Genomic DNA, 26,890 nt, shown 5'->3' with positions numbered 1-26,890 from the left:
GTGTGCGGGAGCCCAGGCACGCAGGGGAAGGCCCCAACCAGCTGCACACGTCTCTGCTGGGGAGGAGAGCGCTAGGGAAGCTACGTGTGTGAGGCAGCTGCTGGGCGCCCAGGGAGTCAGCCTCCGTCTGTGCGGGGCTGCAGACCACAGCCAGGGGCCTGGGAGCCTGGTGCACTCCGTGCGGTGCTGAGTCTGGGAGGCCAAGCAACCGCTGGAGGAGCCCTGCACTGGCCCTTCCCTTCCCTCGCACAGAGCTCTTCCTGCTGGAGCCCTTGGCAGTGTGCAAGCCACCGGCCCCTAAGCCCTCCCCAAGGACGCCTGGGGCCTAGGTGCAAGGGCAAGGCAGGAGCGGAGCTGAGGCCAGGAAGGCGCCAGTGGCGTCTCCCAGCCTCGCGCAGCCTGCTCCTTCCTGGGCAGGAAGCCTAGCAGCGAGGCAAGTCTGGGCAAGGCTCGCCCAGGGCAGAGCAGCCTCGCGCCAGCAACTCTGCCAGAACGGGCCTCTGAGCAGAGCTGGAGCTCTGCCGTCCTGGAGGCGCACTCGGCTCCAGCCAAGTAGGGCTTGAGCCAAACGAGGCTGGGCTGCCTCTTCTTCCCTCGAGGAGGCTCGCCTCCCCGCCAGCTGTTCACTCGGCTTCCAGGTGGGGGCGCTCTGCGCCTCCTGCAGGTCTTGGCTCAGGGGCTGCTTGCCCTGAGCTGGGGCTGTGGGCGGGAGCCCAGGCACGCAGGGGCAGGCCCCAACCAGCTGCACACGTCTCTGCAGGGGAGGAGAGCGCTAGGGAAGCTACGTGTGTGAGGCAGCTGCTGGGCGCCCAGGGAGTCAGCCTCCGGCTGTGCGGGGCTGCAGGTCCCAGCCAGGGGCCCTGGGAGCCTGGTGCACTCCGTGCGGCGCTGAGCCTGGGCGGCCAAGCAACCGCTGGAGGAGCCCTGCACTGGCCCTTCCCTTCCCTCGCACAGAGCTCTTCCTGCTGGAGCCCTTGGCAGTGTGCAAGCCACCGGCCCCTAAGCCCTCCCCAAGGACGCCTGGGGCCTAGGTGCAAAGGCAAGGCAGGAGCGGAGCTGAGGCCAGGAAGGCGCCAGTGGCGTCTCCCAGCCTCGCGCAGCCTGCTCCTTCCTGGGCAGGAAGCCTAGCAGCGAGGCAAGTCTGGGCAAGGCTCGCCCAGGGCAGAGCAGCCTCGCGCCAGCAACTCTGCCAGAACGGGCCTCTGAGCAGAGCTGTAGCTCTGCCGTCCTGGAGGCGCACTCGGCTCCAGCCAAGTAGGGCTTGAGCCAAACGAGGCTGGGCTGCCTCTTCTTCCCTCGAGGAGGCTCGCCTCCCCGCCAGCTGTTCACTCGGCTTCCAGGTGGGGGCGCTCTGCGCCTCCTGCAGGTCTTGGCTCAGGGGCTGCTTGCCCTGAGCTGGGGCTGTGTGCGGGAGCCCAGGCACGCAGGGGCAGGCCCCAACCAGCTGCACACGTCTCTGCTGGGGAGGAGAGCGCTAGGGAAGCTACGTGTGTGAGGCAGCTGCTGGGCGCCCAGGGAGTCAGCCTCGGGGTGTGCGGGGCTGCAGACCCCAGCCAGGGGCCCTGGGAGCCTGGTGCACTCCGTGCGGCGCTGAGTCTGGGAGGCCAAGCAACCGCTGGAGGAGCCCTGCACTGGCCCTTCCCTTCCCTCGCACAGAGCTCTTCCTGCTGGAGCCCTTGGCAGTGTGCTAGCCACCGGCCCCTAAGCCCTCCCCAAGGACGCCTGGGGCCTAGGTGCAAAGGCAAAGCAGGAGCGGAGCTGAGGCCAGGAAGGCGCCAGTGGCGTCTCCCAGCCTCGCGCAGCCTGCTCCTTCCTGGGCAGGAAGCCTAGCAGTGAGGCAAGTCTGGGCAAGGCTCGCCCAGGGCAGAGCAGCCAAGCGCCAGCAACTCTGCCAGAACGGGCCTCTGAGCAGAGCTGGAGCTCTGCCGTCCTGGAGGCGCACTCGGCTCCAGCCAAGTAGGGCTTGAGCCAAACGAGGCTGTGCTGCCTCTTCTTCCCTCGAGGAGGCTCGCCTCCCCGCCAGCTGTTCACTCGGCTTCCAGGTGGGGGCGCTCTGCGCCTCCTGCAGGTCTTGGCTCAGGGGCTGCTTGCCCTGAGCTGGGGCTGTGCGCGGGAGCCCAGGCACGCAGGGGCAGGCCCCAACCAGCTGCACACGTCTCTGCTGGGGAGGAGAGCGCTAGGGAAGCTACGTGTGTGAGGCAGCTGCTGGGCGCCCAGGGAGTCAGCTTCCGGCTGTGCGGGGCTGCAGACCCCAGCCAGGGGCCCTGGGAGCCTGGTGCACTCCGTGCGGCGCTGAGTCTGTGCGGCCAAGCAACCGCTGGAGGAGCCCTGCACTGGCCCTTCCCTTCCCTCGCACAGAGCTCTTCCTGCTGGAGCCCTTGGCAGTGTGCAAGCCACCGGCCCCTAAGCCCTCCCCAAGGACGCCTGGGGCCTAGGTGCAAAGGCAAGGCAGGAGCTGAGCTGAGGCCAGGAAGGCGCCAGTGGCGTCTCCCAGCCTCGCGCAGCCTGCTCCTTCCTAGGCAGGAAGCCTAGCAGCGAGGCAAGTCTGGGCAAGGCTCGCCCAGGGCAGAGCAGCCTCGCGCCAGCAACTCTGCCAGAACGGACCTCTGAGCAGAGCTGGAGCTCTGCCTTCCTGGAGACGCACTCGGCTCCAGCCAAGTAGGGCTTGAGCCAAACGAGGCTGGGCTGCCTCTTCTTCCCTCGAGGAGGCTCGCCTCCCCGTCAGCTGTTCACTCGCCTTCCAGGTGGGGGCGCTCTTCGCCTCCTGCAGGTCTTGGCTGAGGGGCTGCTTGCCCTGAGCTGGGGCTGTGGGCGGGAGCCCAGGCACGCAGGGGCAGGCCCCAACCAGCTGCACACGTCTCTGCTGGGGAGGAGAGCGCTAGGGAAGCTACGTGTGTGAGGCAGCTGCTGGGCGCCCAGGGAGTCAGCCTCGGGGTGTGCGGGGCTGCAGACCCCAGCCAGGGGCCCTGGGAGCCTGGTGCACTCCGTGCGGCGCTGAGTCTGGGCGGCCAAGCAACCGCTGGAGGAGCCCTGCACTGGCCCTTCCCTTCCCTCGCACAGAGCTCTTCCTGCTGGAGCCCTTGGCAGTGTGCAAGCCACCGGCCCCTAAGCCCTCCCCAAGGACGCCTGGGGCCTAGGTGCAAGGGCAAGGCAGGAGCGGAGCTGAGGCCAGGAAGGCGCCAGTGGCGTCTCCCAGCCTCGCGCAGCCTGCTCCTTCCTGGGCAGGAAGCCTAGCAGCGAGGCAAGTCTGGGCAAGGCTCGCCCAGGGCAGAGCAGCCTCGCGCCAGCAACTCTGCCAGAACGGGCCTCTGAGCAGAGCTGGAGCTCTGCCGTCCTGGAGGCGCACTCGGTTCCAGCCAAGTAGGGCTTGAGCCAAACGAGGCTGGGCTGCCTCTTCTTCCCTCGAGGAGGCTCGCCTCCCCGCCAGCTGTTCACTCGGCTTCCAGGTGGGGGCGCTCTGCGCCTCCTGCAGGTCTTGGCTCAGGGGCTGCTTGCCCTGAGCTGGGGCTGTGGGCGGGAGCCCAGGCACGCAGGGGCAGGCCCCAACCAGCTGCACACGTCTCTGCAGGGGAGGAGAGCGCTAGGGAAGCTACGTGTGTGAGGCAGCTGCTGGGCGCCCAGGGAGTCAGCCTCCGGCTGTGCGGGGCTGCAGGCCCCAGCCAGGGGCCCTGGGAGCCTGGTGCACTCCGTGCGGCGCTGAGCCTGGGCGGCCAAGCAACCGCTGGAGGAGCCCTGCACTGGCCCTTCCCTTCCCTCGCACAGAGCTCTTCCTGCTGGAGCCCTTGGCAGTGTGCAAGCCACCGGCCCCTAAGCCCTCCCCAAGGACGCCTGGGGTCTAGGTGCAAAGGCAAGGCAGGAGAGGAGCTGAGGCCAGGAAGGCGCCAGTGGCGTCTCCCAGCCTCGCGCAGCCTGCTCCTTCCTGGGCAGGAAGCCTAGCAGCGAGGCAAGTCTGGGCAAGGCTCGCCCAGGGCAGAGCAGCCTAGCGCCAGCAACTCTGCCAGAACGGGCCTATGAGCAGAGCTGGAGCTCTGCCGTCCTGGAGGCGCACTCGGCTCCAGCCAAGTAGGGCTTGAGCCAAACGAGGCTGGGCTGCCTCTTCTTCCCTCGAGGAGGCTCGCCTCCCCGCCAGCTGTTCACTCGGCTTCCAGGAGGGGGCGCTCGGCCCCCCCTGCAGGTCTTGACTCAGGGGCTGCTTGCCCTGAGCTGGGGCTGTGGGCGGGTGCCCAGGCACGCAGGGGCAGGCCCCAACCAGCTGCACACGTCTCTGCTGGGGAGGAGAGCGCTAGGGAAGCTACGTGTGTGAGGCAGCTGCTGGGCGCCCAGGGAGTCAGCCTCGGGGTGTGCGGGGCTGCAGACCCCAGCCAGGTGCCCTGGGAGCCTGGTGCACTCCGTGCGGCGCTGAGTCTGGGCGGCCAAGCAACCGCTGGAGGAGCCCTGCACTGGCCCTTCCCTTCCCTCGCACAGAGCTCTTCCTGCTGGAGCCCTTGGCAGTGTGCAAGCCACCGGCCCCTAAGCCCTCCCCAAGGACGCCTGGGGCCTAGGTGCAAAGGCAAGGCAGGAGCGGAGCTGAGGCCAGGAAGGCGCCAGTGGCGTCTCCCAGCCTCGCGCAGCCTGCTCCTTCCTGGGCAGGAAGCCTAGCAGCGAGGCAAGTCTGGGCAAGGCTCGCCCAGGGCAGAGCAGCCTCGGGCCAGCAACTCTGCCAGAACGGGCCTCTGAGCAGAGCTGGAGCTCTGCCGTCCTGGAGGCGCACTCGGCTCCAGCCAAGTAGGGCTTGAGCCAAACGAGGCTGGGCTGCCTCTTCTTCCCTCGAGGAGGCTCGCCTCCCCGCCAGCTGTTCACTCGGTTTCCAGGTGGGGGCGCTCTGCGCCTCCTGCAGGTCTTGGCTCAGGGGCTGCTTGCCCTGAGCTGGGGCTGTGGGCGGGAGCCCAGGCACGCAGGGGCAGGCCCCAACCAGCTGCACACGTCTCTGCTGGGGAGGAGAGCGCTAGGGAAGCTACGTGTGTGAGGCAGCTGCAGGGCGCCCAGGGAGTAAGCCTCCGGCTGTGCGGGGCTGCAGACCCCAGTCAGGGGCCCTGGGAGCCTGGTGCACTCCATGCGGCGCTGAGCCTGGTCGGCCAAGCAACCGCTGGAGGAGCCCTGCACTGGCCCTTCCCTTCCCTCGCACTGAGCTCTTCCTGCTGGAGCCCTTGGCAGTGTGCAAGCCACCGGCCCCTAAGCCCTCCCCAAGGACGCCTGGGGCCTAGGTGCAAAGGCAAGGCAGGAGCGGAACTGAGGCCAGGAAGGCGCCAGTGGCGTCTCCCAGCCTCGCGCAGCCTGCTCCTTCCTGGGCAGGAAGCCTAGCAGCGAGGCAAGTCTGGGCAAGGCTCGCCCAGGGCAGAGCAGCCTCGCGCCAGCAACTCTGCCACAACGGGCCTCTGAGCAGAGCTGGAGCTCTGCCGTCCTGGAGGCGCACTCGGCTCCAGCCAAGTAGGGCTTGAGCCAAACGAGGCTGGGCTGCCTCTTCTTCCCTCGAGGAGGCTCGCCTCCCCGCCAGCTGTTCACTCGGCTTCCAGGTGGGGGCGCTCTGCGCCTCCTGCAGGTCTTGGCTCAGGGGCTGCTTGCCCTGAGCTGGGGCTGTGGGCGGGAGCCCAGGCACGCAGGGGCAGGCCCCAACCAGCTGCACACGTCTCTGCTGGGGAGGAGAGCGCTAGGGAAGCTACGTGTGTGAGGCAGCTGCTGGGCGCCCAGGGAGTCAGCCTCCGGGTGTGCGGGGCTGCAGACCCCAGCCAGGGGCCCTGGGAGCCTGGTGCACTCCGTGCGGCGCTGAGTCTGGGCGGCCAAGCAACCGCTGGAGGAGCCTTGCACTGGCCCTTCCCTTCCCTCGCACAGAGCTCTTCCTGCTGGAGCCCTTGGCAGTGTGCAAGCCACCGGCCCCTAAGCCCTCCCCAAGGACGCCTGGGGCCTAGGTGCAAAGGCAAGGCAGGAGCGGAGCTGAGGCCAGGAAGGCGCCAGTGGCGTCTCCCAGCCTCGCGCAGCCTGCTCCTTCCTGGGCAGGAAGCCTAGCAGCGAGGCAAGTCTGGGCAAGGCTCGCCCAGGGCAGAGCAGCCTCGCGCCAGCAACTCTGCCAGAACGGGCCTCTGAGCAGAGCTGGAGCTCTGCCGTCCTGGAGGCGCACTCGGCTCCAGCCAAGTAGGGCTTGAGCCAAACGAGGCTGGGCTGCCTCTTCTTCCCTCGAGGAGGCTCGCCTCCCCGCCAGCTGTTCACTCGGCTTCCAGGTGGGGGCGCTCTGCGCCTCCTGCAGGTCTTGGCTCAGGGGCTGCTTGCCCTGAGCTGGGGCTGTGGGCGGGAGCCCAGGCACGCAGGGGCAGGCCCCAACCAGCTGCACACGTCTCTGCTGGGGAGGAGAGCACTAGGGAAGCTACGTGTGTGAGGCAGCTGCTGGGCGCCCAGGGAGTCAGCCTCCGGGTGTGCGGGGCTGCAGACCCCAGCCAGGGGCCCTGGGAGCCTGGTGCACTCCGTGCGGCGCTGAGCCTGGGCGGCCAAGCAACCGCTGGAGGAGCCCTGCACTGGCCCTTCCCTTCCCTCGCACAGAGCTCTTCCTGCTGGAGCCCTTGGCAGTGTGCAAGCCACCGGCCCCTAAGCCCTCCCCAAGGACGCCTGGGGCCTAGGTGCAAAGGCAAGGCAGGAGCGGAGCTGAGGCCAGGAAGGCGCCAGTGGCGTCTCCCAGCCTCGCGCAGCCTGCTCCTTCCTGGGCAGGAAGCCTAGCAGCGAGGCAAGTCTGGGCAAGGCTCGCCCAGGGCAGAGCAGCCTCGCGCCAGCAACTCTGCCAGAACGGGCCTCTGAGCAGAGCTGGAGCTCTGCCGTCCTGGAGGCGCACTCGGCTCCAGCCAAGTAGGGCTTGAGCCAAACGAGGCTGGGCTGCCTCTTCTTCCCTCGAGGAGGCTCGCCTCCCCGCCAGCTGTTCACTCGGCTTCCAGGTGGGGGCGCTCTGCGCCTCCTGCAGGTCTTGGCTCAGGGGCTGCTTGCCCTGAGCTGGGGCTGTGGGCGGGAGCCCAGGCACGCAGGGGCAGGCCCCAACCAGCTGCACACGTCTCTGCTGGGGAGGAGAGCTCTAGGGAAGCTACGTGTGTGAGGCAGCTGCTGGGCGCCCAGGGAGTCAGCCTCCGGCTGTGCGGGGCTGCAGACACCAGCCAGGGGCCCTGGGAGCCTGGTGCACTCCGTGCGGCGCTGAGTCTGTGCGGCCAAGCAACCGCTGGAGGAGCCCTGCACTGGCCCTTCCCTTCCCTCGCACAGAGCTCTTCCTGCTGGAGCCCTTGGCAGTGTGCAAGCCACCGGCCCCTAAGCCCTCCCCAAGGACGCCTGGGGCCTAGGTGCAAAGGCAAGGCAGGAGCGGAGCTGAGGCCAGGAAGGCGCCAGTGGCGTCTCCCAGCCTCACGCAGCCTGCTCCTTCCTGGGCAGGAAGCCTAGCAGCGAGGCAAGTCTGGGCAAGGCTCGCCCAGGGCAGAGCAGCCTCGCGCCAGCAACTCTGCCAGAACGGGCCTCTGAGCAGAGCTGGAGCTCTGCCTTCCTGGAGACGCACTCGGCTCCAGCCAAGTAGGGCTTGAGCCAAACGAGGCTGGGCTGCCTCTTCTTCCCTCGAGGAGGCTCGCCTCCCCGTCAGCTGTTCACTCGGCTTCCAGGTGGGGGCGCTCTTCGCCTCCTGCAGGTCTTGGCTCAGGGGCTGCTTGCCCTGAGCTGGGGCTGTGCGCGGGAGCCCAGGCACGCAGGGGCAGGCCCCAACCATCTGCACACGTCTCTGCTGGGGAGGAGAGCGCTAGGGAAGCTACGTGTGTGAGGCAGCTCCTGGGCGCCCAGGGAGTCAGCCTCCGGGTGTGCGGGGCTGCAGACCCCAGCCAGGGGCCCTGGGAGCCTGGTGCACTCCGTGCGGCGCTGAGTCTGTGCGGCCAAGCAACCGCTGGGGAGCCCTGCACTGGCCCTTCCCTTCCCTCGCACAGAGCTCTTCCTGCTGGAGCCCTTGGCAGTGTGCAAGCCACCGGCCCCTAAGCCCTCCCCAAGGACGCCTGGGGCCTAGGTGCAAAGGCAAGGCAGGAGCGGAGCTGAGGCCAGGAAGGCGCCAGTGGCGTCTCCCAGCCTCGCGCAGCCTGCTCCTTCCTGGGCAGGAAGCCTAGCAGCGAGGCAAGTCTGGGCAAGGCTCGCCCAGGGCAGAGCAGCCTCACGCGAGCAACTCTGCCAGAACGGGCCTCTGAGCAGAGCTGGAGCTCTGCCGTCCTGGAGGCGCACTCGGCTCCAGCCAAGTAGGGCTTGAGCCAAACGAGGCTGGGCTGCCTCTTCTTCCCTCGAGGAGGCTCGCCTCCCCGCCAGCTGTTCACTCGGCTTCCAGGTGGGGGCGCTCTGCGCCTCCTGCAGGTCTTGGCTCAGGGGCTGCTTGCCCTGAGCTGGGGCTGTGGGCGGGAGCCCAGGCACGCAGGGGCAGGCCCCAACCAGCTGCACACGTCTCTGCTGGGGAGGAGAGCGCTAGGGAAGCTACGTGTGTGAGGCAGCTGCTGGGCGCCCAGGGAGTCAGCCTCCGGGTGTGTGGGGCTGCAGACCCCAGCCAGGGGCCCTGGGAGCCTGGTGCACTCCGTGCGGCGCTGAGTCTGTGCGGCCAAGCAACCGCTGGAGGAGCCCTGCACTGGCCCTTCCCTTCCCTCGCACAGAGCTCTTCCTGCTGGAGCCCTTGGCAGTGTGCAAGCCACCGGCCCCTAAGCCCTCCCCAAGGACGCCTGGGGCATAGGTGCAAAGGCAAGGCAGGAGCGGAGCTGAGGCCAGGAAGGCGCCAGTGGCGTCTCCCAGCCTCGCGCAGCCTGCTCCTTCCTAGGCAGGAAGCCTAGCAGCGAGGCAAGTCTGGGCAAGGCTCGCCCAGGGCAGAGCAGCCTCGCGCCAGCAACTCTGCCAGAACGGACCTCTGAGCAGAGCTGGAGCTCTGCCTTCCTGGAGACGCACTCGGCTCCAGCCAAATAGGGCTTGAGCCAAACGAGGCTGGGCTGCCTCTTCTTCCCTCGAGGAGGCTCGCCTCCCCGTCAGCTGTTCACTCGCCTTCCAGGTGGGGGCGCTCTTCGCCTCCTGCAGGTCTTGGCTCAGGGGCTGCTTGCCCTGAGCTGGGGCTGTGGGCGGGAGCCCAGGCACGCAGGGGCAGGCCCCAACCAGCTGAACACGTCTCTGCTGGGGAGGAGAGCGCTAGGGAAGCTACGTGTGTGAGGCAGCTGCTGGGCGCCCAGGGAGTCAGCCTCGGGGTGTGCGGGGCTGCAGACCCCAGCCAGGGGCCCTGGGAGCCTGGTGCACTCCGTGCGGCGCAGAGCCTGGGCGGCCAAGCAACCGCTGGAGGAGCCCTGCACTGGCCCTTCCCTTCCCTCGCACAGAGCTCTTCCTGCTGGAGCCCTTGGCAGTGTGCAAGCCACCGGCCCCTAAGCCCTCCCCAAGGACGCCTGGGGCCTAGGTGCAAGGGCAAGGCAGGAACGGAGCTGAGGCCAGGAAGGCGCCAGTGGCGTCTCCCAGCCTCGCGCAGCCTGCTCCTTCCTGGGCAGGAAGCCTAGCAGCGAGGCAAGTCTGGGCAAGGCTCGCCCAGGGCAGAGCAGCCTCGCGCCAGCAACTCTGCCAGAACGGGCCTCTGAGCAGAGCTGGAGCTCTGCCGTCCTGGAGGCGCACTCGGTTCCAGCCAAGTAGGGCTTGAGCCAAACGAGGCTGGGCTGCCTCTTCTTCCCTCGAGGAGGCTCGCCTCCCCGCCAGCTGTTCACTCGGCTTCCAGGTGGGGGCGCTCTGCGCCTCCTGCAGGTCTTGGCTCAGGGGCTGCTTGCCCTGAGCTGGGGCTGTGCGCGGGAGCCCAGGCACGCAGGGGCAGGCCCCAACCAGCTGCACACGTCTCTGCAGGGGAGGAGAGCGCTAGGGAAGCTACGTGTGTGAGGCAGCTGCTGGGCGCCCAGGGAGTCAGCCTCCGGCTGTGCGGGGCTGCAGGCCCCAGCCAGGGGCCCTGGGAGCCTGGTGCACTCCGTGCGGCGCTGAGCCTGGGCGGCCAAGCAACCGCTGGAGGAGCCCTGCACTGGCCCTTCCCTTCCCTCGCACAGAGCTCTTCCTGCTGGAGCCCTTGGCAGTGTGCAAGCCACCGGCCCCTAAGCCCTCCCCAAGGACGCCTGGGGTCTAGGTGCAAAGGCAAGGCAGGAGAGGAGCTGAGGCCAGGAAGGCGCCAGTGGCGTCTCCCAGCCTCGCGCAGCCTGCTCCTTCCTGGGCAGGAAGCCTAGCAGCGAGGCAAGTCTGGGCAAGGCTCGCCCAGGGCAGAGCAGCCTAGCGCCAGCAACTCTCCCAGAACGGGCCTATGAGCAGAGCTGGAGCTCTGCCGTCCTGGAGGCGCACTCGGCTCCAGCCAAGTAGGGCTTGAGCCAAACGAGGCTGGGCTGCCTCTTCTTCCCTCGAGGAGGCTCGCCTCCCCGCCAGCTGTTCACTCGGCTTCCAGGAGGGGGCGCTCTGCCCCCCCTGCAGGTCTTGACTCAGGGGCTGCTTGCCCTGAGCTGGGGCTGTGGGCGGGTGCCCAGGCACGCAGGGGCAGGCCCCAACCAGCTGCACACGTCTCTGCTGGGGAGGAGAGCGCTAGGGAAGCTACGTGTGTGAGGCAGCTGCTGGGCGCCCAGGGAGTCAGCCTCGGGGTGTGCGGGGCTGCAGACCCCAGCCAGGTGCCCTGGGAGCCTGGTGCACTCCGTGCGGCGCTGAGTCTGGGCGGCCAAGCAACCGCTGGAGGAGCCCTGCACTGGCCCTTCCCTTCCCTCGCACAGAGCTCTTCCTGCTGGAGCCCTTGGCAGTGTGCAAGCCACCGGCCCCTAAGCCCTCCCCAAGGACGCCTGGGGCCTAGGTGCAAAGGCAAGGCAGGAGCGGAGCTGAGGCCAGGAAGGCGCCAGTGGCGTCTCCCAGCCTCGCGCAGCCGGCTCCTTCCTGGGCAGGAAGCCTAGCAGCGAGGCAAGTCTGGGCAAGGCTCGCCCAGGGCAGAGCAGCCTCGCGCCAGCAACTCTGCCAGAACGGGCCTCTGAGCAGAGCTGGAGCTCTGCCGTCCTGGAGGCCCACTCGGCTCCAGCCAAGTAGGGCTTGAGCCAAACGAGGCTGGGCTGCCTCTTCTTCCCTCGAGGAGGCTCGCCTCCCCGCCAGCTGTTCACTCGGCTTCCAGGTGGGGGCGCTCTGCGCCTCCTGCAGGTCTTGGCTCAGGGGCTGCTTGCCCTGAGCTGGGGCTGTGGGCGGGAGCCCAGGCACGCAGGGGCAGGCCCCAACCAGCTGCACACGTCTCTGCTGGGGAGGAGAGCGCTAGGGAAGCTACGTGTGTGAGGCAGCTGCAGGGCGCCCAGGGAGTAAGCCTCCGGCTGTGCGGGGCTGCAGACCCCAGTCAGGGGCCCTGGGAGCCTGGTGCACTCCATGCGGCGCTGAGTCTGGGCGGCCAAGCAACCGCTGGAGGAGCCCTGCACTGGCCCTTCCCTTCCCTCGCACAGAGCTCTTCCTGCTGGAGCCCTTGGCAGTGTGCAAGCCACCGGCCCCTAAGCCCTCCCCAAGGACGCCTGGGGCCTAGGTGCAAAGGCAAGGCAGGAGCGGAGCTGAGGCCAGGAAGGCGCCAGTGGCGTCTCCCAGCCTCGCGCAGCCTGCTCCTTCCTGGGCAGGAAGCCTAGCAGCGAGGCAAGTCTGGGCAAGGCTCGCCCAGGGCAGAGCAGCCTCGCGCCAGCAACTCTGCCAGAACGGGCCTCTGAGCAGAGCTGTAGCTCTGCCGTCCTGGAGGCGCACTCGGCTCCAGCCAAGTAGGGCTTGAGCCAAACGAGGCTGGGCTGCCTCTTCTTCCCTCGAGGAGGCTCGCCTCCCCGCCAGCTGTTCACTCGGCTTCCAGGTGGGGGCGCTCTGCGCCTCCTGCAGGTCTTGGCTCAGGGGCTGCTTGCCCTGAGCTGGGGCTGTGGGCGGGAGCCCAGGCACGCAGGGGCAGGCCCCAACCAGCTGCACACGTCTCTGCTGGGGAGGAGAGCACTAGGGAAGCTACGTGTGTGAGGCAGCTGCTGGGCGCCCAGGGAGTCAGCCTCCGGGTGTGCGGGGCTGCAGACCCCAGCCAGGGGCCCTGGGAGCCTGGTGCACTCTGTGCGGCGCTGAGCCTGGGCGGCCAAGCAACCGCTGGAGGAGCCCTGCACTGGCCCTTCCCTTCCCTCGCACAGAGCTCTTCCTGCTGGAGCCCTTGGCAGTGTGCAAGCCACCGGCCCCTAAGCCCTCCCCAAGGACGCCTGGGGCCTAGGTGCAAAGGCAAGGCAGGAGCGGAGCTGAGGCCAGGAAGGCGCCAGTGGCGTCTCCCAGCCTCGCGCAGCCTGCTCCTTCCTGGGCAGGAAGCCTAGCAGCGAGGCAAGTCTGGGCAAGGCTCGCCCAGGGCAGAGCAGCCTCGCGCCAGCAACTCTGCCAGAACGGGCCTCTGAGCAGAGCTGGAGCTCTGCCGTCCTGGAGGCGCACTCGGCTCCAGCCAAGTAGGGCTTGAGCCAAACGAGGCTGGGCTGCCTCTTCTTCCCTCGAGGAGGCTCGCCTCCCCGCCAGCTGTTCACTCGGCTTCCAGGTGGGGGCGCTCTGCGCCTCCTGCAGGTCTTGGCTCAGGGGCTGCTTGCCCTGAGCTGGGGCTGTGGGCGGGAGCCCAGGCACGCAGGGGCAGGCCCCAACCAGCTGCACACGTCTCTGCTGGGGAGGAGAGCACTAGGGAAGCTACGTGTGTGAGGCAGCTGCTGGGCGCCCAGGGAGTCAGCCTCCGGCTGTGCGGGGCTGCAGACCCCAGCCAGGGGCCCTGGGAGCCTGGTGCACTCCGTGCGGCGCTGAGTCTGGGCGGCCAAGCAACCGCTGGAGGAGCCCTGCACTGGCCCTTCCCTTCCCTCGCACAGAGCTCTTCCTGCTGGAGCCCTTGGCAGTGTGCAAGCCACCGGCCCCTAAGCCCTCCCCAAGGACGCCTGGGGTCTAGGTGCAAAGGCAAGGCAGGAGCGGAGCTGAGGCCAGGAAGGCGCCAGTGGCGTCTCCCAGCCTCGCGCAGCCTGCTCCTTCCTGGGCAGGAAGCCTAGCAGCGAGGCAAGTCTGGGCAAGGCTCGCCCAGGGCAGAGCAGCCTCGCGCCAGCAACTCTGCCAGAACGGGCCTCTGAGCAGAGCTGGAGCTCTGCCGTCCTGGAGGCGCACTCGGCTCCAGCCAAGTAGGGCTTGAGCCAAACGAGGCTGGGCTGCCTCTTCTTCCCTCGAGGAGGCTCGCCTCCCCGCCAGCTGTTCACTCGGCTTCCAGGTGGGGGCGCTCTGCGCCTCCTGCAGGTCTTGGCTCAGGGGCTGCTTGCCCTGAGCTGGGGCTGTGGGCGGGAGCCCAGGCACGCAGGGGCAGGCCCCAACCAGCTGCACACGTCTCTGCTGGGGAGGAGAGCGCTAGGGAAGCTACGTGTGTGAGGCAGCTGCTGGGCGCCCAGGGAGTCAGCCTCCGGCTGTGCGGGGCTGCAGACCCCAGCCAGGGGCCCTGGGAGCCTGGTGCACTCCGTGCGGCGCTGAGTCTGTGCGGCCAAGCAACCGCTGGAGGAGCCCTGCACTGGCCCTTCCCTTCCCTCGCACAGAGCTCTTCCTGCTGGAGCCCTTGGCAGTGTGCAAGCCACCGGCCCCTAAGCCCTCCCCAAGGACGCCTGGGGCCTAGGTGCAAAGGCAAGGCAGGAGCGGAGCTGAGGCCAGGAAGGCGCCAGTGGCGTCTCCCAGCCTCACGCAGCCTGCTCCTTCCTGGGCAGGAAGCCTAGCAGCGAGGCAAGTCTGGGCAAGGCTCGCCCAGGGCAGAGCAGCCTCGCGCCAGCAACTCTGCCAGAACGGACCTCTGAGCAGAGCTGGAGCTCTGCCGTCCTGGAGACGCACTCGGCTCCAGCCAAGTAGGGCTTGAGCCAAACGAGGCTGGGCTGCCTCTTCTTCCCTCGAGGAGGCTCGCCTCCCCGTCAGCTGTTCACTCGCCTTCCAGGTGGGGGCGCTCTTCGCCTCCTGCAGGTCTTGGCTCAGGGGCTGCTTGCCCTGAGCTGGGGCTGTGGGCGGGAGCCCAGGCACGCAGGGGCAGGCCCCAACCAGCTGCACACGTCTCTGCTGGGGAGGAGAGCGCTAGGGAAGCTACGTGTGTGAGGCAGCTGCTGGGCGCCCAGGGAGTCAGCCTCGGGGTGTGCGGGGCTGCAGACCCCAGCCAGGGGCCCTGGGAGCCTGGTGCACTCCGTGCGGCGCAGAGTCTGGGCGGCCAAGCAACCGCTGGAGGAGCCCTGCACTGGCCCTTCCCTTCCCTCGCACAGAGCTCTTCCTGCTGGAGCCCTTGGCAGTGTGCAAGCCACCGGCCCCTAAGCCCTCCCCAAGGACGCCTGGGGCCTAGGTGCAAGGGCAAGGCAGGAGCGGAGCTGAGGCCAGGAAGGCGCCAGTGGCGTCTCCCAGCCTCGCGCAGCCTGCTCCTTCCTGGGCAGGAAGCCTAGCAGCGAGGCAAGTCTGGGCAAGGCTCGCCCAGGGCAGAGCAGCCTCGCGCCAGCAACTCTGCCAGAACGGGCCTCTGAGCAGAGCTGGAGCTCTGCCGTCCTGGAGGCGCACTCGGTTCCAGCCAAGTAGGGCTTGAGCCAAACGAGGCTGGGCTGCCTCTTCTTCCCTCGAGGAGGCTCGCCTCCATGCCAGCTGTTCACTCGGCTTCCAGGTGGGGGCGCTCTGCGCCTCCTGCAGGTCTTGGCTCAGGGGCTGCTTGCCCTGAGCTGGGGCTGTGGGCGGGAGCCCAGGCACGCAGGGGCAGGCCCCAACCAGCTGCACACGTCTCTGCAGGGGAGGAGAGCGCTAGGGAAGCTACGTGTGTGAGGCAGCTGCTGGGCGCCCAGGGAGTCAGCCTCCGGCTGTGCGGGGCTGCAGACCCCAGCCAGGGTCCCTGGGAGCCTGGTGCACTCCGTGCGGCGCTGAGCCTGGGCGGCCAAGCAACCGCTGGAGGAGCCCTGCACTGGCCCTTCCCTTCCCTCGCACAGAGCTCTTCCTGCTGGAGCCCTTGGCAGTGTGCAAGCCACCGGCCCCTAAGCCCTCCCCAAGGACGCCTGGGGTCTAGGTGCAAAGGCAAGGCAGGAGAGGAGCTGAGGCCAGGAAGGGGCCAGTGGCGTCTCCCAGCCTCGCGCAGCCTGCTCCTTCCTGGGCAGGAAGCCTAGCAGCGAGGCAAGTCTGGGCAAGGCTCGCCCAGGGCAGAGCAGCCTAGCGCCAGCAACTCTGCCAGAACGGGCCTATGAGCAGAGCTGGAGCTCTGCCGTCCTGGAGGCGCACTCGGCTCCAGCCAAGTAGGGCTTGAGCCAAACGAGGCTGGGCTGCCTCTTCTTCCCTCGAGGAGGCTCGCCTCCCCGCCAGCTGTTCACTCGGCTTCCAGGAGGGGGCGCTCTGCCCCCCCTGCAGGTCTTGACTCAGGGGCTGCTTGCCCTGAGCTGGGGCTGTGGGCGGGTGCCCAGGCACGCAGGGGCAGGCCCCAACCAGCTGCACACGTCTCTGCTGGGGAGGAGAGCGCTAGGGAAGCTACGTGTGTGAGGCAGCTGCTGGGCGCCCAGGGAGTCAGCCTCGGGGTGTGCGGGGCTGCAGACCCCAGCCAGGTGCCCTGGGAGCCTGGTGCACTCCGTGCGGCGCTGAGTCTGGGCGGCCAAGCAACCGCTGGAGGAGCCCTGCACTGGCCCTTCCCTTCCCTCGCACAGAGCTCTTCCTGCTGGAGCCCTTGGCAGTGTGCAAGACACCGGCCCCTAAGCCCTCCCCAAGGACGCCTGGGGCCTAGGTGCAAAGGCAAGGCAGGAGCGGAGCTGAGGCCAGGAAGGCGCCAGTGGCGTCTCCCAGCCTCGCGCAGCCGGCTCCTTCCTGGGCAGGAAGCCTAGCAGCGAGGCAAGTCTGGGCAAGGCTCGCCCAGGGCAGAGCAGCCTCGCGCCAGCAACTCTGCCAGAACGGGCCTCTGAGCAGAGCTGGAGCTCTGCCGTCCTGGAGGCGCACTCGGCTCCAGCCAAGTAGGGCTTGAGCCAAACGAGGCTGGGCTGCCTCTTCTTCCCTCGAGGAGGCTCGCCTCCCCGCCAGCTGTTCACTCGGCTTCCAGGTGGGGGCGCTCTGCGCCTCCTGCAGGTCTTGGCTCAGGGGCTGCTTGCCCTGAGCTGGGGCTGTGGGCGGGAGCCCAGGCACGCAGGGGCAGGCCCCAACCAGCTGCACACGTCTCTGCTGGGGAGGAGAGCGCTAGGGAAGCTACGTGTGTGAGGCAGCTGCAGGGCGCCCAGGGAGTAAGCCTCCGGCTGTGCGGGGCTGCAGACCCCAGTCAGGGGCCCTGGGAGCCTGGTGCACTCCATGCGGCGCTGAGCCTGGTCGGCCAAGCAACCGCTGGAGGAGCCCTGCACTGGCCCTTCCCTTCCCTCGCACTGAGCTCTTCCTGCTGGAGCCCTTGGCAGTGTGCAAGCCACCGGCCCCTAAGCCCTCCCCAAGGACGCCTGGGGCCTAGGTGCAAAGGCAAGGCAGGAGCGGAGCTGAGGCCAGGAAGGCGCCAGTGGCGTCTCCCAGCCTCGCGCAGCCTGCTCCTTCCTGGGCAGGAAGCCTAGCAGCGAGGCAAGTCTGGGCAAGGCTCGCCCAGGGCAGAGCAGCCTCGCGCCAGCAACTCTGCCAGAACGGGCCTCTGAGCAGAGCTGGAGCTCTGCCGTCCTGGAGGCGCACTCGGCTCCAGCCAAGTAGGGCTTGAGCCAAACGAGGCTGGGCTGCCTCTTCTTCCCTCGAGGAGGCTCGCCTCCCCGCCAGCTGTTCACTCGGCTTCCAGGTGGGGGCGCTCTGCGCCTCCTGCAGGTCTTGGCTCAGGGGCTGCTTGCCCTGAGCTGGGGCTGTGGGCGGGAGCCCAGGCACGCAGGGGCAGGCCCCAACCAGCTGCACACGTCTCTGCTGGGGAGGAGAGCGCTAGGGAAGCTACGTGTGTGAGGCAGCTGCTGGGCGCCCAGGGAGTCAGCCTCCGGGTGTGCGGGGCTGCAGACCCCAGCCAGGGGCCCTGGGAGCCTGGTGCAATCCGTGCGGCGCTGAGTCTGGGCGGCCAAGCAACCGCTGGAGGAGCCCTGCACTGGCCCTTCCCTTCCCTCGCACAGAGCTCTTCCTGCTGGAGCCCTTGGCAGTGTGCAAGCCACCGGCCCCTAAGCCCTCCCCAAGGACGCCTGGGGCCTAGGTGCAAAGGCAAGGCAGGAGCGGAGCTGAGGCCAGGAAGGCGCCAGTGGCGTCTCCCAGCCTCGCGCAGCCTGCTCCTTCCTGGGCAGGAAGCCTAGCAGCGAGGCAAGTCTGGGCAAGGCTCGCCCAGGGCAGAGCAGCCTCGCGCCAGCAACTCTGCCAGAACGGGCCTCTGAGCAGAGCTGTAGCTCTGCCGTCCTGGAGGCGCACTCGGCTCCAGCCAAGTAGGGCTTGAGCCAAACGAGGCTGGGCTGCCTCTTCTTCCCTCGAGGAGGCTCGCCTCCCCGCCAGCTGTTCACTCGGCTTCCAGGTGGGGGCGCTCTGCGCCTCCTGCAGGTCTTGGCTCAGGGGCTGCTTGCCCTGAGCTGGGGCTGTGGGCGGGAGCCCAGGCACGCAGGGGCAGGCCCCAACCAGCTGCACACGTCTCTGCTGGGGAGGAGAGCACTAGGGAAGCTACGTGTGTGAGGCAGCTGCTGGGCGCCCAGGGAGTCAGCCTCCGGGTGTGCGGGGCTGCAGACCCCAGCCAGGGGCCCTGGGAGCCTGGTGCACTCCGTGCGGCGCTGAGCCTGGGCGGCCAAGCAACCGCTGGAGGAGCCCTGCACTGGCCCTTCCCTTCCCTCGCACAGAGCTCTTCCTGCTGGAGCCCTTGGCAGTGTGCAAGCCACCGGCCCCTAAGCCCTCCCCAAGGACGCCTGGGGCCTAGGTGCAAAGGCAAGGCAGGAGCGGAGCTGAGGCCAGGAAGGCGCCAGTGGCGTCTCCCAGCCTCGCGCAGCCTGCTCCTTCCTGGGCAGGAAGCCTAGCAGCGAGGCAAGTCTGGGCAAGGCTCGCCCAGGGCAGAGCAGCCTCGCTCCAGCAACTCTGCCACAACGGGCCTCTGAGCAGAGCTGGAGCTCTGCCGTCCTGGAGGCGCACTCGGCTCCAGCCAAGTAGGGCTTGAGCCAAACGAGGCTGGGCTGCCTCTTCTTCCCTCGAGGAGGCTCGCCTCCCCGCCAGCTTTTCACTCGGCTTCCAGGTGGGGGCGCTCTGCGCCTCCTGCAGGTCTTGGCTCAGGGGCTGCTTGCCCTGAGCTGGGGCTGTGGGCGGGAGCCCAGGCACGCAGGGGCAGGCCCCAACCAGCTGCACACGTCTCTGCTGGGGAGGAGAGCGCTAGGGAAGCTACGTGTGTGAGGCAGCTGCTGGGCGCCCAGGGAGTCAGCCTCCGGCTGTGCGGGGCTGCAGACCCCAGCCAGGGGCTCTGGGAGCCTGGTGCACTCCGTGCGGCGCTGAGCCTGGGCGGCCAAGCAACCGCTGGAGGAGCCCTGCACTGGCCCTTCCCTTCCCTCGCACTGAGCTCTTCCTGCTGGGGCCCATGGCAGTGTGCAAGCCACCGGCCCCTAAGCCCTCCCCAAGGACGCCTGGGGCCTAGGTGCAAAGGCAAGGCAGGAGCGGAGCTGAGGCCAGGAAGGCGCCAGTGGCGTCTCCCAGCCTCGCGCAGCCTGCTCCTTCCTGGGCAGGAAGCCTAGCAGCGAGGCAAGTCTGGGCAAGGCTCGCCCAGGGCAGAGCAGCCTCGCGCCAGCAACTCTGCCACAACGGGCCTCTGAGCAGAGCTGGAGCTCTGCCGTCCTGGAGGCGCACTCGGCTCCAGCCAAGTAGGGCTTGAGCCAAACGAGGCTGGGCTGCCTCTTCTTCCCTCAAGGAGGCTCGCCTCCCCGCCAGCTGTTCACTCGGCTTCCAGGTGGGGGCGCTCTGCGCCTCCTGCAGGTCTTGGCTCAGGGACTGCTTGCCCTGAGCTGGGGCTGTGGGCGTGAGCCCAGGCACGCAGGGGCAGGCCCCAACCAGCTGCACACGTCTCTGCTGGGGAGGAGAGCGCTAGGGAAGCTACGTGTGTGAGGCAGCTGCTGGGCGCCCAGGGAGTCAGCCTCCGGCTGTGCGGGGCTGCAGACCCCAGCCAGGGGCCCTGGGAGCCTGGTGCACTCCGTCCGGCGCTGAGTCTGGGCGGCCAAGCAACCGCTGGAGGAGCCCTGCACTGGCCCTTCCCTTCCCTCGCACAGAGCTCTTCCTGCTGGAGCCCTTGGCAGTGTGCAAGCCACCGGCCCCTAAGCCCTCCCCAAGGACGCCTGGGGCCTAGGTGCAAAGGCAAGGCAGGAGCGGAGCTGAGGCCAGGAAGGCGCCAGTGGCGTCTCCCAGCCTCGCGCAGCCTGCTCCTTCCTGGGCAGGAAGCCTAGCAGCGAGGCAAGTCTGGGCAAGGCTCGCCCAGGGCAGAGCAGCCTCGCGCCAGCAACTCTGCCAGAACGGGCCTCTGAGCAGAGCTGTAGCTCTGCCGTCCTGGAGGCGCACTCGGCTCCAGCCAAGTAGGGCTTGAGCCAAACGAGGCTGGGCTGCCTCTTCTTCCCTCGAGGAGGCTCGCCTCCCCGCCAGCTGTTCACTCGGCTTCCAGGTGGGGGCGCTCTGCGCCTCCTGCAGGTCTTGGCTCAGGGGCTGCTTGCCCTGAGCTGGGGCTGTGCGCGGGAGCCCAGGCACGCAGGGGCAGGCCCCAACCAGCTGCACACGTCTCTGCTGGAGAGGAGAGCGCTAGGGAAGCTACGTGTGTGAGGCAGCTGCTGGGCGCCCAGGGAGTCAGCCTCCGGGTGTGCGGGGCTGCAGACCCCAGCCAGGGGCCCTGGGAGCCTGGTGCACTCCATGCGGCGCTGAGCCTGGGCGGCCAAGCAACCGCTGGAGGAGCCCTGCACTGGCCCTTCCCTTCCCTCCCACAGAGCTCTTCCTGCTGGAGCCCTTGGCAGTGTGCAAGCCACCGGCCCCTAAGCCCTCCCCAAGGACCCCTGGGGCCTAGGTGCAAAGGCAAGGCAGGAGAGGAGCTGAGGCCAGGAAGGCGCCAGTGGCGTCTCCCAGCCTCGCGCAGCCTGCTCCTTCCTGGGCAGGAAGCCTAGCAGCGAGGCAAGTCTGGGCAAGGCTCGCCCAGGGCAGAGCAGCCTCGCGCCAGCAACTCTGCCAGAACGGGCCTCTGAGCAGAGCTGGAGCTCTGCCTTCCTGGAGACGCACTCGGCTCCAGCCAAGTAGGGCTTGAGCCAAACGAGGCTGGGCTGCCTTTCTTCCCTCGAGGAGGCTCGCCTCCCCGTCAGCTGTTCACTCGGCTTCCAGGTGGGGGCGCTCTTCGCCTCCTGCAGGTCTTGGCTCAGGGGCTGCTTGCCCTGAGCTGGGGCTGTGGGCGGGAGCCCAGGCACGCAGGGGCAGGCCCCAACCAGCTGCACACGTCTCTGCTGGGGAGGAGAGCGCTAGGGAAGCTACGTGTGTGAGGCAGCTCCTGGGCGCCCAGGGAGTCAGCCTCCGGCTGTGCGGGGCTGCAGACCCCAGCCAGGGGCCCTGGGAGCCTGGTGCACTCCGTGCGGCGCTGAGTCTGGGCGGCCAAGCAACCGCTGGAGGAGCCCTGCACTGGCCCTTCCCTTCCCTCGCACAGAGCTCTTCCTGCTGGAGCCCTTGGCAGTGTGCAAGCCACCGGCCCCTAAGCCCTCCCCAAGGACGCCTGGGGCCTAGGTGCAAAGGCAAGGCAGGAGCGGAGCTGAGGCCAGGAAGGCGCCAGTGGCATCTCCCAGCCTCGCGCAGCCTGCTCCTTCCTGGGCAGGAAGCCTAGCAGCGAGGCAAGTCTGGGCAAGGCTCGCCAAGGGCAGAGCAGCCTCGCGCCAGCAACTCTGCCAGAACGGGCCTCTGAGCAGAGCTGGAACTCTGCCGTCCTGGAGACGCACTCGGCTCCAGCCAAGTAGGGCTTGAGCCAAACGAGGCTGGGCTGCCTCTTCTTCCCTCGAGGAGGCTCGCCTCCCCGTCAGCTGTTCACTCGGCTTCCAGGTGGGGTCGCTCTTCGCCTCCTGCAGGTCTTGGCTCAGGGGCTGCTTGCCCTGAGCTGGGGCTGTGCGCGGGATCCCAGGCACGCAGGGGCAGGCCCCAACCAGCTGCACACGTCTCTGCTGGGGAGGAGAGTGCTATGGAAGCTACGTGTGTGAGGCAGCTGCTGGGCGCCCAGGGAGTCAGCCTCCGGGTGTGCGGGGCTGCAGACCCCAGCCAGGGGCCCTGGGAGCCTGGTGCACTCCGTGCGGCGCTGAGTCTGGGCGGCCAAGCAACCGCTGGAGGAGCCCTGCACTGGCCCTTCCCTTCCCTCGCACAGAGCTCTTCCTGCTGGAGCCCTTGGCAGTGTGCAAGCCACCGGCCCCAAGCCCTCCCCAAGGACGCCTGGGGCCTAGGTGCAAAGGCAAGGCAGGAGCGGAGCTGAGGCCAGGAAGGCGCCCTTGGCGTCTCCCAGCTTCGCGCAGCCTGCTCCTTCCTGCGCAGGAAGCCTAGCAGCGAGGCAAGTCTGGGCAAGGCTCGCCCAGGGCAAAGCAGCCTCGCGCCAGCAACTCTGCCAGATCGGGTCTCTGAGCAGAGCTGGAGCTCTGCCGTCCTGGACGCGCACTCGGCTCCGGCCAAGTAGGGCTTGAGCCAAACGAGGCTGGGCTGCCTCTTCTTCCCTCGACGAGGCTCGCCTCCCCGCCAGCTGTTCACTCGGCTTCCAGGTGGGGGCGCTCTGCGCCTCCTGCAGGTCTTGGCTCAGGGGCTGCTTGCCCTGAGCTGGGGCTGTGCGCGGGAGCCCAGGCACGCTGGGGCAGGCCCCAATCAGCTGCACACGTCTCTGCTGGGGAGGAGAGCGCTAGGGAAGCTACGTGTGTGAGGCAGCTGCTGGGCGCCCAGGGAGTCAGCCTCCGGTTGTGCGGGGCTGCAGACCCCAGCCAGGGGCCCTGGGAGCCTGGTGCACTCCGTGCGGCGCTGAGCCTGGGCGGCCAAGCAACCGCTGGAGGAGCCCTGCACTGGCCCTTCCCTTCCCTCGCACAGAGCTCTTCCTGCTGGAGCCCTTGGCGGTGTGCAAGCCACCGGCCCCTAAGCCCTCCCCAAGGACGCCTGGGGCCTAGGTGCAAAGGCAAGGCAGGAGCGGAGCTGAAACCAGGAAGGCGCCAGTGGCGTCTCCCAGCCTCGCGCAGCCTGCTCCTTACTGGGCAGGAAGCCTAGCAGCGAGGCAAGTCTGGGCAAGGCTCGCCCAGGGCAGAGCAGCCTCGCGCCAGCAACTCGGCCAGAACGGGCCTCTGAGCAGAGCTGGAGCTCTGCCGTCCTGGAGGCGCACTCGGCTCCGGCCAAGTAGGGCTTGAGCCAAACGAGGCTGGGCTGCCTCTTCTTCCCTCGAGGAGGCTCGCCTCCCCGCCAGCTGTTCACTCGGCTTCCAGGTGGGGGCGCTCTGCGCCTCCTGCAGGTCTTGGCTCAGGGGCTGCTTGCCCTGAGCTGGGGCTGTGGGCGGGAGCCCAGGCACGCAGGGGCAGGCCCCAACCAGCTGCACACGTCTCTGCTGGGGAGGAGAGCGCTAGGGAAGCTACGTGTGTGAGGCAGCTGCTGGGCGCCCAGGAGTCAGCTTCCGGGTGTGCGGGGCTGCAGACCCCAGCCAGGGGCCCTGGGAGCCTGGTGCACTCCGTGCGGCGCTGAGTCTGTGCGGCCAAGCAACCGCTGGAGGAGCCCTGCACTGGCCCTTCCCTTCCCTCGCACAGAGCTCTTCCTGCTGGAGCCCTTGGCAGTGTGCAAGCCACCGGCCCCTAAGCCCTCCCCAAGGACGCCTGGGGCCTAGGTGCAAAGGCAAGGCAGGAGCGGAGCTGAGGCCAGGAAGGCGCCAGTGGCGTCTCCCAGCCTCGCGCAGCCTGCTCCTTCCTGCGCAGGAAGCCTAGCAGCGAGGCAAGTCTGGGCAAGGCTCGCCCAGGGCAGAGCAGCCTCGCGCCAGCAACTCTGCCAGAACGGGCCTCTGAGCAGAGCTGGAGCTCTGCCGTCCTGAGGCGCACTCGGCTCCAGCCAAGTAGGGCTTGAGCCAAACGAGGCTGGGCTGCCTCTTCTTCCCTCAAGGAGGCTCGCCTCCCCGCCAGCTGTTCACTCGGCTTCCAGGTGGGGGCGCTCTGCGCCTCCTGCAGGTCTTGGCTCAGGGGCTGCTTGCCCTGAGCTGGGGCTGTGGGCGGGAGCCCAGGCACGCAGGGGCAGGCCCCAACCAGCTGCACACGTCTCTGCTGGGGAGGAGAGCGCTAGGGAAGCTACGTGTGTGAGACAGCTGCTGGGCGCCCAGGGAGTCAGCCTCCGGGTGTGCGGGGCTGCAGACCCCAGCCAGGGGCCCTGGGAGCCTGGTGCACTCCGTGCGGCGCTGAGTCTGTGCGGCCAAGCAACCGCTGGAGGAGCCCTGCACTGGCCCTTCCCTTCCCTCGCACAGAGCTCTTCCTGCTGGAGCCCTTGGCAGTGTGCAAGCCACCGGCCCCTAAGCCCTCCCCAAGGACGCCTGGGGCCTAGGTGCAAAGGCAAGGCAGGAGCGGAGCTGAGGCCAGGAAGGCGCCAGTGGCGTCTCCCAGCCTCGCGCAGCCTGCTCCTTCCTGGGCAGGAAGCCTAGCAGCGAGGCAAGTCTGGGCAAGGCTCGCCAAGGGCAGAGCAGCCTCGCGCCAGCAACTCTGCCAGAACGGGCCTCTGAGCAGAGCTGGAACTCTGCCGTCCTGGAGACGCACTCGGCTCCAGCCAAGTAGGGCTTGAGCCAAACGAGGCTGGGCTGCCTCTTCTTCCCTCGAGGCGGCTCGCCTCCCCGTCAGCTGTTCACTCGGCTTCCAGGTGGGGTCGCTCTTCGCCTCCTGCAGGTCTTGGCTCAGGGGCTGCTTGCCCTGAGCTGGGGCTGTGCGCGGGATCCCAGGCACGCAGGGGCAGGCCCCAACCAGCTGCACACGTCTCTGCTGGGGAGGAGAGTGCTATGGAAGCTACGTGTGTGAGGCAGCTGCTGGGCGCCCAGGGAGTCAGCCTCCGGGTGTGCGGGGCTGCAGACCCCAGCCAGGGGCCCTGGGAGCCTGGTGCACTCCGTGCGGCGCTGAGTCTGGGCGGCCAAGCAACCGCTGGAGGAGCCCTGCACTGGCCCTTCCCTTCCCTCGCACAGAGCTCTTCCTGCTGGAGCCCTTGGCAGTGTGCAAGCCACCGGCCCCAAGCCCTCCCCAAGGACGCCTGGGGCCTAGGTGCAAAGGCAAGGCAGGAGCGGAGCTGAGGCCAGGAAGGCGCCCTTGGCGTCTCCCAGCCTCGCGCAGCCTGCTCCTTCCTGCGCAGGAAGCCTAGCAGCGAGGCAAGTCTGGGCAAGGCTCGCCCAGGGCAAAGCAGCCTCGCGCCAGCAACTCTGCCAGATCGGGTCTCTGAGCAGAGCTGGAGCTCTGCCGTCCTGGACGCGCACTCGGCTCCGGCCAAGTAGGGCTTGAGCCAAACGAGGCTGGGCTGCCTCTTCTTCCCTCGACGAGGCTCGCCTCCCCGCCAGCTGTTCACTCGGCTTCCAGGTGGGGGCGCTCTGCGCCTCCTGCAGGTCTTGGCTCAGGGGCTGCTTGCCCTGAGCTGGGGCTGTGCGCGGGAGCCCAGGCACGCTGGGGCAGGCCCCAATCAGCTGCACACGTCTCTGCTGGGGAGGAGAGCGCTAGGGAAGCTACGTGTGTGAGGCAGCTGCTGGGCGCCCAGGGAGTCAGCCTCCGGTTGTGCGGGGCTGCAGACCCCAGCCAGGGGCCCTGGGAGCCTGGTGCACTCCGTGCGGCGCTGAGCCTGGGCGGCCAAGCAACCGCTGGAGGAGCCCTGCACTGGCCCTTCCCTTCCCTCGCACAGAGCTCTTCCTGCTGGAGCCCTTGGCGGTGTGCAAGCCACCGGCCCCTAAGCCCTCCCCAAGGACGCCTGGGGCCTAGGTGCAAAGGCAAGGCAGGAGCGGAGCTGAAACCAGGAAGGCGCCAGTGGCGTCTCCCAGCCTCGCGCAGCCTGCTCCTTACTGGGCAGGAAGCCTAGCAGCGAGGCAAGTCTGGGCAAGGCTCGCCCAGGGCAGAGCAGCCTCGCGCCAGCAACTCGGCCAGAACGGGCCTCTGAGCAGAGCTGGAGCTCTGCCGTCCTGGAGGCGCACTCGGCTCTGGCCAAGTAGTGCTTGAGCCAAACGAGGCTGGGCTGCCTCTTCTTCCCTCGAGGAGGCTCGCCTCCCCGCCAGCTGTTCACTCGGCTTCCAGGTGGGGGCGCTCTGCGCCTCCTGCAGGTCTTGGCTCAGGGGCTGCTTGCCCTGAGCTGGGGCTGTGGGCGGGAGCCCAGGCACGCAGGGGCAGGCCCCAACCAGCTGCACACGTCTCTGCTGGGGAGGAGAGCGCTAGGGAAGCTACGTGTGTGAGGCAGCTGCTGGGCGCCCAGGAGTCAGCTTCCGGGTGTGCGGGGCTGCAGACCCCAGCCAGGGGCCCTTGGAGCCTGGTGCACTCCGTGCGGCGCTGAGTCTGTGCGGCCAAGCAACCGCTGGAGGAGCCCTGCACTGGCCCTTCACTTGCCTCGCACAGAGCTCTTCCTGCTGGAGCCCTTGGCAGTGTGCAAGCCACCGGCCCCTAAGCCCTCCCCAAGGACGCCTGGGGCCTAGGTGCAAAGGCAAGGCAGGAGCGGAGCTGAGGCCAGGAAGGCGCCAGTGGCGTCTCCCAGCCTCGCGCAGCCTGCTCCTTCCTGGGCAGGAAGCCTAGCAGCGAGGCAAGTCTGGGCAAGGCTCGCCCAGGGCAGAGCAGCCTCGCGCCAACAACTCTGCCAGAACGGCCCTCTGAGCGGAGCTGGAACTCTGCCGTCCTGGAGACGCACTCGGCTCCAGCCAAGTAGGGCTTGAGCCAAACGAGGCTGGGCTGCCTCTTCTTCCCTCGAGGAGGCTCGCCTCCCCGCCAGCTGTTCACTCGCCTTCCAGGTGGGGGCGCTCTTCGCCTCCTGCAGGTCTTGGCTCAGGGGCTGCTTGCCCTGAGCTGGGGCTGTGCGCGGGAGCCCAGGCACGCAGGGGCAGGCCCCAACCAGCTGCACACGTCTCTGCTGGGGAGGAGAGCGCTAGGGAAGCTACGTGTGTGAGTCAGCTGCTGGGCGCCCAGGGAGTCAGCCTCCGGGTGTGCGGGGCTGCAGACCCCAGCCAGGGGCCCTGGGAGCCTGGTGCACTCCGTGCGGCGCTGAGCCTGGGCGGCCAAGCAACCGCTGGAGGAGCCCTGCACTGGCCCTTCCCTTCCCTCGAACAGAGCTCTTCCTGCTGGAGCCCTTGGCAGTGTGCAAGCCACCGGCCCCTAAGCCCTCCCCAACGACGCCTGGGGCCTAGGTGCAAAGGCAAGGCAGGAGCGGAGCTGAGGCCAGGAAGGCGCCAGTGGCGTCTCCCAGGCTCGCGCAGCCTGCTCCTTCCTGGGCAGGAAGCCTAGCAGCGAGGCAAGTCTGGGCAAGGCTCGCCCAGGGCAGAGCAGCCTCGCGCCAGCAACTCTGCCAGATTGGGCCTCTGAGCAGAGCTGGAGCTCTGCCGTCCTGAAGGCGCACTCGTCTCCAGCCAAGTAGGGCTTGAGCCAAACGAGGCTGGGCTGCCTCTTCTTCCCTCGAGGAGGCTCGCCTCCCCGCCAGCTGTTCACTCGGCTTCCAGGTGGGGGCGCTCTGCGCCTCCTACAGGTCTTGGCTCAGGGGCTGCTTGCCCTGAGCTGGGGCTGTGCGCGGGAGCCCAGGCACGCAGGGGCAGGCCCCAACCAGCTGCACACTTCTCTGCTGGGGAGGAGAGCCCTAGGGAAGCTACGTGTGTGAGGCAGCTGCTGGGCGCCCAGGGAGTCAGCCTCCGGCTGTGCGGGGCTGCAGACCCCAGCCAGGGGCCCTGGGAGCCTGGTGCACTCCGTGCGGCGCTGAGTCTGCGGCCAAGCAACCGCTGGAGGAGCCC

The sequence above is a fragment of the Ovis canadensis genome, chromosome 7 (assembly GCF_042477335.2).
Source record: "Ovis canadensis isolate MfBH-ARS-UI-01 breed Bighorn chromosome 7, ARS-UI_OviCan_v2, whole genome shotgun sequence".
NCBI classification, from domain to species: Eukaryota; Metazoa; Chordata; class Mammalia; order Artiodactyla; family Bovidae; genus Ovis; species Ovis canadensis.
This window is presented reverse-complemented; position numbering follows the sequence as displayed.